The sequence below is a fragment of the Dromaius novaehollandiae genome, chromosome Z (genome assembly GCF_036370855.1).
Source record: "Dromaius novaehollandiae isolate bDroNov1 chromosome Z, bDroNov1.hap1, whole genome shotgun sequence".
Taxonomy (NCBI): Eukaryota; Metazoa; Chordata; class Aves; order Casuariiformes; family Dromaiidae; genus Dromaius; species Dromaius novaehollandiae.
Window position 1 is genome coordinate 36,998,057 of NC_088132.1, and position 10,495 is coordinate 37,008,551.

The following is a 10,495-nucleotide window of genomic DNA, read 5'->3' on the forward strand; positions in this document are numbered from 1 at the left end:
ACATCTTGGCTGAAGTGTAGCCACAAAACCCTATAGATTTTATAATAAAGAGCAGGAGAAGTGGGTGTTTCATCAGTTCATACTGCATCTCAGGATTTACAGGGCTATAAGAGTATGGAATAAGAGTCTGCATAATTAGTCTGTAATGATCCCTAGAATAGTGGGGAAAAAGCCTACACCTATCTAATAGCCTGAGGCACTGAAGCCTTGCTTCATTGGTTTGGCTCCCATCATCTTTGTTTTCTATGATATATAAAAAAGGATCTGCTCTGATTCAGAGCTGACGTTGTCCTTACTGGTTAGGACTGCCTCCAGTTCTTGTTTTCTTTTCTTTCCTTTTGCTGCCTGGACCAAGCCTGTGCAAGAAGTAGTCAGTTTGCTCTGGTTTGCACATTGCAAAAGTGCACCTTTCTTGTTTCCACAGATAAAATCCAGCAACATGTGGATCAGATCTACCTCACTGTTAAATTGATTGAGATGTTCCTAGATAACTATTTCACGTCTCTTCAGTTCCTGTTTCTAATCTTATGTCTCTTGTTTTTGCGGTTGAGCTAGTGTTTGATCTCTTCAGCCCTATGCTTAGTCCACAACAGTGAGATGTAGTGAGTCTGTACACAGTGAGTTGTGCCTATTTCTGCATAAACTTACACTAATACTTTAGTGAGCATGTAGGAAGCTACAAGCAGATATTTGGGATTGCTGTGGCTCTTTCTGTGCTGCTGTAAATGCTGGATGAAAGCCAGACTGGAAGAATCACAAGCAAGGGAGAAACTTATTTACTGAGCAAGGAGACAGAAAACTCCATGCACCAGCCACGTGCCCTGATAGAAGTAGGTGAAAAGGTGGCATACGAGAATGACACCCAGAGGCGCATAAGAAGGGACTGAACGACTGTGATATCATGACTTTTGAGGAAGTCTGTGACTATTTTTCACTTCATTAATCTTGTTACATGAGCGTGCACTTAAAGCTACCTCCTTTCTGCTCTCTAGTACAGTGGCCACCTTGGTAGATGCTGTTGTGCTCACTCCAGCTTGTGAATGCTGACCTGCCCTTGAGAGCGTCCTCAGGCTCACTCAGCCTCTGGAGCTGCATAGAGCTGACGTACCCACTTGGAGTACTCAGGCAGAGCCGCGCTTTGGAGCATCTACCTCCAGGCAGGAAAGAGTGTTTCTTTCTTTCTTTCTTTTTTTTTTTTTTAAAAAAAACAACACCCAATGAATTTGGAAGAAAGTCAGGTGGGTGGAGAAGACAGTCTGATGAGATGTGGTTACACAAGGCAACACTAAATTGAGAAAGAGCTAGGGAAGAGGAGGTTTTGTAAAGTTTTCTTGTAAAGTTAGGAGCTATCAAAGTCTGTGGAAAATTCCACCTACAGCTTTAGTGCCTGTGCACAGGGGACTGATAAAGAAACAGAAGACAAAAAGTGCGAGAGTTGGTTGCCCCGTGAGGGACTTTGTTGATAATAACAAAAAATACATCTTCCCTTTGATCAAAGGGCTCTTGCTAATCACAAGCCTGAGTGGCTTGGGTGAGAATGAGAGTATAGATTCTGCTTCTGTGGTGGTAAACAAGAGAATATTGGCATGTGAAGAAAATAGGCTACTAGTACCTGATTTTTTGCAGGGTGCTGTCTATGTGGGTGAATGGCTTATAGTCTGCTTCACCGATGTGTGGAGGATGTGCTTTAAAAAAAAGAAGTAATTCAGTTCCGTAAATAGCTGCATGTTTCACTCTTTGAGTGATGTCTACAGGCTTGCATTATTATCAGTCCAAGCATTAAGAAAATGTGAATTTTTTCTTTCCTCTGAGTACTGTAAGAAGATGACTTAGAAAAAAATAATCACGATCTGTGATGAGTTTACCAAGGTCACGTTTTCAAACTTTCTTCTGTAACTGTGGGAATTACAGCTAGGGCCTGGAATAAACTCTTGCTGGAAATGGGAAGTGGTAATATTTTAGCAACCTGGTGGTTGCTGATGTGCAAGGCAGCAATAAGTTCAATAAGCGGTATCTCAAAATGTTTCAAATTTCTGCTTAACTGTAGTACTGTTATCTTCTCCTAGGTGAACTCCTGCTAGCTGTCTTTTATCTAGACCCCCTGCTTTATCAAATGCTTTAGTTGGTAAATAAGGTACTGGTTTGCACAGTGTATAATACCATTGTCGATGGTGTGCAGTGACACCTCCCTCGAGGGCTGCCTGGACAGGCATGACCGCAGGCTTTACTGCACGAGATGTGAAATTCCAGGGATGCTCATCTAGTGCAGCAGCATCAGGGAGATGCATGAGCCAGTAATAACCTGTGGGATGTGCAGTGGGACGATGACGGGTAATATAGTTGTCAGTGACACAGCAACAAGGTGATAATAGGAATAAAACTCCAACAAGGCTAGCTGTGATACGGTAGTGCAGCAAACTGTTGGAATGGATTGGGCATTCGGCACTATACAAAACTGCTGGAGTGAACAAAAGCTTCAATATCAGGCTCATAATGAGATCTCTGTCAGACAACCATGTGCTGCAACAGTGAACTTAATTTGTGGATAGGAAGCATGGAAAAAACTCAATTAATAGAAAAACTGTCTTTCCTGCCCTGATCAATAAACACAGTCTGAATGAATCATGGATTTGATTGCCTTGGTTCTCACAGCAAGTGGTTAGAGTAGCACATGAGGAAGGCAAACAGGTCCAGGAACTTAAAGGGCTTCAAACATGTTTTTCTGTTCTTTGTAAGAAATGTAGCAACTTACTGCTCTGTTGCCTAGTGGCTCTGATAAGAATACAGGCCTGATTATTACATCCCCTTTCTACCTCTTACCATATATTTTTATTGTGTTTAACACAAACAATAGGAGGAAGAATCCGGGAGACAGATTTAATCTTACGTGATTGCACAGTAGAGTGCTTCCTGAGAAGAGAAATAAAAAATATGTTTTTTAAAAAGTTGATTAATTTTGTTTTCCTTTGGAATGTCTTTTCAGCAATAAAGTTAAGTTCCTACATGTGTAAAGATCTATTTTAATCTGCTATCTTTCTCTGTGCAACTGTGTTAAAAGCAAATCTTTTTTGCTAAAGTATCACAATTGGAAGGAGCCTCATCAGGGCAAAAGGGGAGCTAAGTTTTAGATGTGGCTCTCTTCCCTCGAAGATTATATTATGTTTAGCTATATACAAAATTTAAATTACATAAGCCTGGGGTCCTTTTTTCTTGAGGGTGAAAGAAGAACATAGAAATCATATTATTTGGAGGTACAGATAATTACGGTAGCAACCTTCATGTTTTGTTTGCAAATAGGATGCTTTTTGTTTGGTTTTGCTTTTGTTGTTCCCCTTGATTTCCTGACCGCCCTTCTTTCCCAAACCCTCTCAGGTGTCCTGGGTGAGTAGCTGTAGATACATTTCCTGCCTACAGCATTAGTTGCTGTATCTGCCGAGTGGCCTGACTCCCACTCTCTCTCCTGTCACCCCTTCTTGCTTTCCAGTACAGTCCCAATAATGAAAGTTAGCGCTTGCGGCTGTGCATTCGTGAGAGGGAGCACGCAGGTGCATGCCTCTGGGGTTGCCTCTCTCCCAGGTGAAGCAGGCGGCGAGGCACCTGATGAGGAACACAGGTGGGATGAGTTGGCCTCTATAATCTCAGCTGCAGTGAGGGAGTCCCTCTGCTGCTGGGGGGCTCTGTGCCTGCTCAGCAGATGAGGCTGTACCTGCGTACGAGGAGGAGGGAGGCTGTGGTGCTCTCCAGGAAGTGGGTGAGGTGCTGGTCTAGCTGCGGAGGAGGGTAGAATGGAAACCAGTTATGAGCTGCCTCAGTGTTGGATGAGTTTGGGTATCCTTGCTGGGCATACTTGCTGAGGGTGATTTGAGAATTGTGTGTTTAATTTATAGCCCGGTAACAAATCTTGATGGATAAAAGTTAAACACGGTGATACCTGCTTTTAGCAGGCTGACTGCTGGAGTGGAATCTGAAACCCTTGGTGTAGAGATATAGGTTCCCTGCGTTGTACTTGGGTAGCGTTAGGTACCTCAAGATGGATTGCCAGCGCAGTGATGAGAGAGGTGTCTAAAATACTGTACTGTGTGACTGCATCTACCTTAAAGATAAGTTAAGTCCTATTCCTCAGAATCAACCATACCACTTTCTTGCTGTGAGACAAGAACCTCAAATGCAAACTGTTAATGCTGAGATTTTGATGTTGGCACCAAGTGTACTGGTGAGCTGTTTATTTACAATAAGAAGTCTGAAGCACATATTTAGTTGTCTGTCTTTCTTTCTGCTCACCCTCTCTCTTTGCAAGTTCTCATTTATTTGTACTACAGTAGTCAATCCAGGCGAGGGCCTTGTTCTGCTAGAGCTTAATGTAATCATCATATTAAAAAACAAACAAACATAAAAACCCACCTCTTTGGAAGCAGATGCTATATTCTAGACAAGATGCAGCAGACAAATGAGGAAGCAGATAAGGGGAGAGATCTTGTATGGTGGAAGAGCAGATGTGCATGGTGTGGGTGTTGTTTTTCTGTTCTTAATTTCTTTGTCTGGAGCTAGTAGGTGTATGTTTTTTGGCCTAAGGAGAAGGATTTATAAAATACATTTCAATGAAATGCACCAGTATTTACCATTTAAGAGAATTTGCACCACTTCAGCTCCTTAAAGTGATCAGAATTATGCAATGTTAGGTTATAACAATACAGCTTCATTAGCTTAAAATACCTGTGTTTTAATGAGGAACTTAAATGTTGTACAAACAGCAGTTAATGAAGTTAATGCCACCCTTTCGAGAGCTGAATAACACTAGCTGCTTTTACAATTGGGTTAAGTGAAACTTGAAGACTTGAGGGTGTTTGGGGACGGTTAAAGGAACTTGGTTGACTTTGATCTAGTCTCTGTTACCAATTAATGCTGGGAGTTTGAATGTGCTGTTCAGACTGCCCACATCACTTGAGTGAGGTGGGGAGGAAGGCTTTCAAAACTTCTGCTGCTCATCTTGAACTGAGGGGGTCCCTGCTGCTTCACATGAATTGCATACGCTCCCTTTTGACTCAGTTTGCAGTAGATGGCATTGCTAAGAGGAGCTGAACCATGGTAATTTTGATCCATTCACTTCTGCACAAAGCCCTGAGGGGATGGTGACTGGGATTAGGTTTTTAACAATGTGCTTTACACAAGTCTATTTTAATCTTTTCCTGACAATTTTTCCTAGTGCTTTGCAAGGTGATTACACTAAGACATAAAATAGATAAATTTAATACAAGTGTTGACAACTTGCAAAATAAATTTTTAAAATATCTCAAATGTTAATCACATTTGAAATATTAATGTATATGTTTGAAAATAAAACTACACTACAAGCATTTTGTACTTGCCAGTGATTACATATTTTACAATATAAAATCAGATGATATTTCAGCATAGAGCATTATTCTCAAAGAAAAACATGTTTTGCAATGAACAAAATGTAAGAAGCTAGCTAGTGAACTAAAAGCGTAAGAATTGCAAATAAGTTGTTATATGTCTAGAACCATTTTTTAGGCGTAAACCTCAGTGTGGATTTGTAGGTCAGTTCGTTATGCCAAGGTATCAAATTGTTATTCGTAATACCATAGTACTCCATGGGAACAAAGTTTGCTTGTGCTAAAACAGGAGAAATAATCCATGGTTCCAGCAAAACTGGAAGCGATGCTGCCAGGCATCTTAACATCTATTTTTAACTTTCTAATGTTATTTTTAACTACTAGTGATCTTATGATAATTAATATTACCTATTAATCTGCTTCCCAAGTGATCTAATTCTGCAGTAGATACTATGACTTGTGCTAAGGAGGGGGGGAAAAAAAAGGTAAAAAAGTGCTCCTCCTATATGTACTCTGCATATATAATAGTGGTTTTATCTACAGAGTGCCTGATTAACAGTGTATAGAAAGCAAGCACTGGATTTGATCTGTGCCTAACACATGCTGAGCCTAACTTCTTTTCTCCTCTTCAGCCTTGTGTCTGAGCTCTCACTTAAAAAGCAGGGAACGTGGACTGTGTGCAACTGGTGTCCTCGATTCTTTTCTTCTGATTTTTATTTAGGTATTTGGCAATAAAGCACACGTCTCCTAAATTCTGCTGAAAGTATTCCTGATTAAAACTCAGTTGTCTGGTCATGACTGTTATCTTTCCTGATGCTCTCGGCTACGTTTTATTGGCTTAGTGCTTTCCCTGCTCTTCTCCCTCCCCCTCTTTCAGCAAAGTTTCCATATACCTCTGTCCGCTGTTCCTCCTCTTGTGGTCCTGTCTTTATGTCACTTCTTTTTCTTGGACAAAGTACTACCTTTTATGTTTCAACCACCACCTTTATACCAAATTTTTCTGACAACAGCCTAGTTTGTTTGTCTTCTCTTCTTTCTTTTTTCATCTGTTCACGGCAGCGGCTGCATTTTCCAGTCAGTGCCTGTGTGTGCGTCTCCCCAGGTGGTACGTGAGGGCTGAGACTATTACTTTGGAATGAGGCCATCTGGAAAAAACAGTTTTTCTTTTTGTGTGCAGTGAACTTGTGACATTTATCGGTGTATAAACTGGGAAGAGTTCAGAACACAACAGGTCGAGTTCTGCTACCTACAATGTAAATCACCTTCTATCACCTACAGCCCGAACTGTATTTTCTGTGTAAATTACTTTCAAGAACAGTAAAAATTACTTAAAACTCTGCATTAGTAACATAGGAGCCTCGTGGTAGGACTGAGTATTCACTTGAATAACAGATTGTCACTAGAGTGACCTGAGCCTTGAATTATTTTAATAGGAACAACAGTTTTTTAAAAAAAGATCCCCCCCAAGGTTCTAATAGTAGGATGAAGTTTAGTTTTCTGATCTAATATCTCAAAGGAAACGTGCAAGTGATGGAGCCAGCACTGCTCGCAGAGGAGTGGTAAGGAGAAAGCCGATAAAACAGTTCGTGTAAAGCTTCATCCTCTTCCTTTGTCCAGAAAAAGCCTCTCCCCCCGCCCCCCCCCCCCCCCGCGAATGTTTTCCTTGCTGACGTCCAGCTAAACGTATCCTGAACCTACGGCAGAGCAGCGCCACCTAGTGGCTCCCGGCGGGCTGGGGGGGCACCCAGCCCTGCTGCTGCTGCTGCTGCAGCCGCCACTGCCCCGCTCCCCGCTCCCCGCGGCGGCAGCCGGCAGCGGTGCTGAGCTGCGATAAATAAAAGGGACAAAATCCTGTGGTCAGTAGTGCAGAAATCTTGCGTGTGAATTTTCTACACCTCAGGATGAGTAGCAGATAGTTCAGCGTTTTTAGTAGTCCATCTGTTTTTGTCCTAAAAAACTCTTTTGATAACACTTCAGTTTCAGACCATCCTTTAAAAATATTCTCCGTTTGCAAACGCACTGCTTTAGGATCTTCCTGATTACCTCTGCAGTGAACATACAGGTGTAGCTCGTCTGTGATGGTCCTCCTTCCAAAGAAAACTTCTACTGTTCCATCAGTCCTCCAGACTCTTATAAAATGATGAATAGACTTTCTTTATTTCTCTAAGAAGAGAAATTAAAGCTGCTCAAAGAGCTTGGGCCAAGAATGATGGTGGAAATGAGAAAGCGCTGACCTGAAAGCAGCCTAATGTCAAAACGGGTGCTTAAGAACTTACTTGTTGTGAGTTCTTTGCTAGTTTTGATGCGACATGGTGGAAAGAAGAGGCCGCAAATAGAAACGTCACAAATTTGTTTCTTCTATAGCAATAGTATATTTATTATGCTGTATTCTGGTGTTGTCTGTGCTGGTGACAATACTGCATTTCCTACATCTGGGGTTGCTGAATAATTACGGAGCAGAACATGCGTCCGCCTGGAATGAGCCCTGCGTGAGTCCCTGCTGCCTCAGCTGCTGCTCTGTGTGTAACGTGGATGCTTGTGGTTTCTTAACCATAAGAGCAGTTATAAAAGTTATGGTAAATGAATCGCACATTGTAGACTGTGGTGAATGGTGAGTGACTTCTACGAATTAATAGCTTGAATCTTCAAAACAGGAAAAAAAATGGGGAAGAAACATTTGGGCTAGTGGTTAATTGAGAAGGCTAGTGAGCTGTCACACTGCTCTGTGCTCTGCATTAGCTTTGTGAGCTGCAGGTTGTGTTTTTTTATTTATTTACTTTTTTAAAATGGCCTTCCAAGAGGGTATTTGTTACCATCCAATTCCTTCAGTTCATGTGCAAGAGCTTTAAGATATCAAGTGTTTGGTGTACAGTATTAAATCACATATCTGAAATGAATTGTGGAGGGTTACAAGTATCTGATCCTAACTGTGAAATGCAAGAGTTGAATATGTCCATAAATGAAGGGGGGTGGGAGGGAAATATAATCAAAGGAGGTTTAGCTCTGGAATCTGAATTGTTTCTGCGTATGCCAGGAGGTTTGTGCGTGATTGCAAACCCTTGGTGATTACTGTGTAATCCACAGCTCTGCTCTCTGGAATACACTCGTTACAACGATGAGCACTAATTCAGACTGTCTATTGTACAGCACAAGCTTGCAGACAGACTAATGCAGTAATCTGTGGATCAAATTTGGTGTGAAAGTTGTTGCCAAGCTTGTGGTTGGAGAGGGGCCCATTGATAATGCTTTACTATGACTGCAGAGAAACGTGAACAGGGTGCAGAACGTACTTTAACTGAGAGATCTCTGGGAATAGTTTAGTAATCTTCTGACTTCTGTCTCTTTTTTTCCTGTAGAGAGATGCCTAATAATTGCTGACCTGTTCAACATGTAATATCCATCTTACCTTTCTTTGTATCCACAGACACACCCATTCTGGATATTACTTCCTACCTGCTTCCCCTCAGTATTAAGAGGTAGGAGTTTGATAGTGGTAGAGTATATCTACTGACTGGATGTCTGGCTATAAACCTGGGTGAGAATAACCATATTCCCTTGGAAAAGTTGAGCTTGCACAGCTAAATGCAGCTCCAGTTGGAGCTGGAGACATAGGAGAGACGGCACGGTCCTGAAGCTGATGTAGAATTGTACGTGATGCTGGTTGGTATGCGCCAGGAGGGCTGGCCGTGGCATCTCTGGAATGACTTGTGGAACTGAGTTCTTCAGTCTCAAAAATTCAGGACAAACGTGCACTGGAATTATTTATGGGGGGGGGGGGGGAAGCCTGTGTGAATTACTGTTTGGGATTTTGTGTATTTAAAGGACCCCCACTCCAACTTCTTTCAGCATCTTTGAAGCAAAAGTCTCTGAAGCATTCTGTGTAAATTAAACTCTTTTAACAGGGGAGGGATAGCAGAGGGAGCAGGAATAGCAACTTTACAGTGAAATATGTTGAAGTGTTTTAGTTCACTTAGGTCTAACTGTTTATGAATTCCTGGCTTTTGAAGACTTCTGCAGTGCTTAACTTCTCCTGATTTGGGAAGATTGAATTTTTCTGCCCAGGGTCTTCTCTAACTAGTGAGTAGCTCGGCCTATTGCATACAGGTAGCTGTACAGTCCATATGTTGTCTCCTCTAGTTAGGAAGGCAGGGCTATAGATAGCTAGAGTTACTGACCCCTGTATTTTTATTGTATATATATTAAGAAATGGAAGCCTTCTGGGCTTGTGCAACAGTACTACATACGCTGTAATAAGGATTCGATGTGCTGGAGCTCTATTTTGTCATATGCACTAAACTTCCTGGTTCAGTTATACAGATACGGGATCAAACATCACTGTAGGGGCATTAAATGTGCCTTGCCATTCTTCCTTCTGCCTCCTCCCCAGCAAGGCACTTGAGGCTGCAAGAAACTGTTGCATACTTTAATAATCTAGACTTTAGTGTATTCCCCCTCTGTCAAACCAAATTCTTGTAGGTTTCCTTCTCTATCCAACTGTTAACAGGCTGTGTTGGAAAGAATAATGTGGTGGGAAAATGGTATCTTGAAATGTCTTAAAAAAAAATTGACATAAGTGCTGTACTGCAGAAGAAAAATGTACATGTATGTCAGTGAATCATAACAGCAATTTGGATCAGTAAAATGGAGCATTTTTCAGTCCTGAAACTATCTCTATGTAGTGTCCGTGGAGGAAGAAGAAGCTCTCAAATTAATCTGAAATGCCTCTGTGGACTCTTTTTTTAACTATCTAGCTGATGGAACAGATGTATGTGCATGATGCTCATCCTGGTTTATTTTGTGATTTAACTTGCTGTTAAGCATTATGTTGGGATATAAATAATGTATTTTGTTTGTCATGTGCTTAAAGGCCTATCTGAAATTCCTGGCTTGTACACTGGCTAAGCTTTAATAGCAAATTAATTTTCTGGCTGGATTACATTGAAAAAAGTGTATATTTAATACTTTTCTTCCTGAAAGCATGCACAGCACTTGCTTTCACAGCTGTTTGTTACAAGTGCCTGAGGGGGCTTAAAAAAACCCAAACTGTTCAGGTGTCAAAGTAAGTAAACGTGTACAGTTCTAATTAACTTGGTTCTTTAGGATTTCTCTTTTCCTGTTTGAGCTAGCCAATGCTACATGGG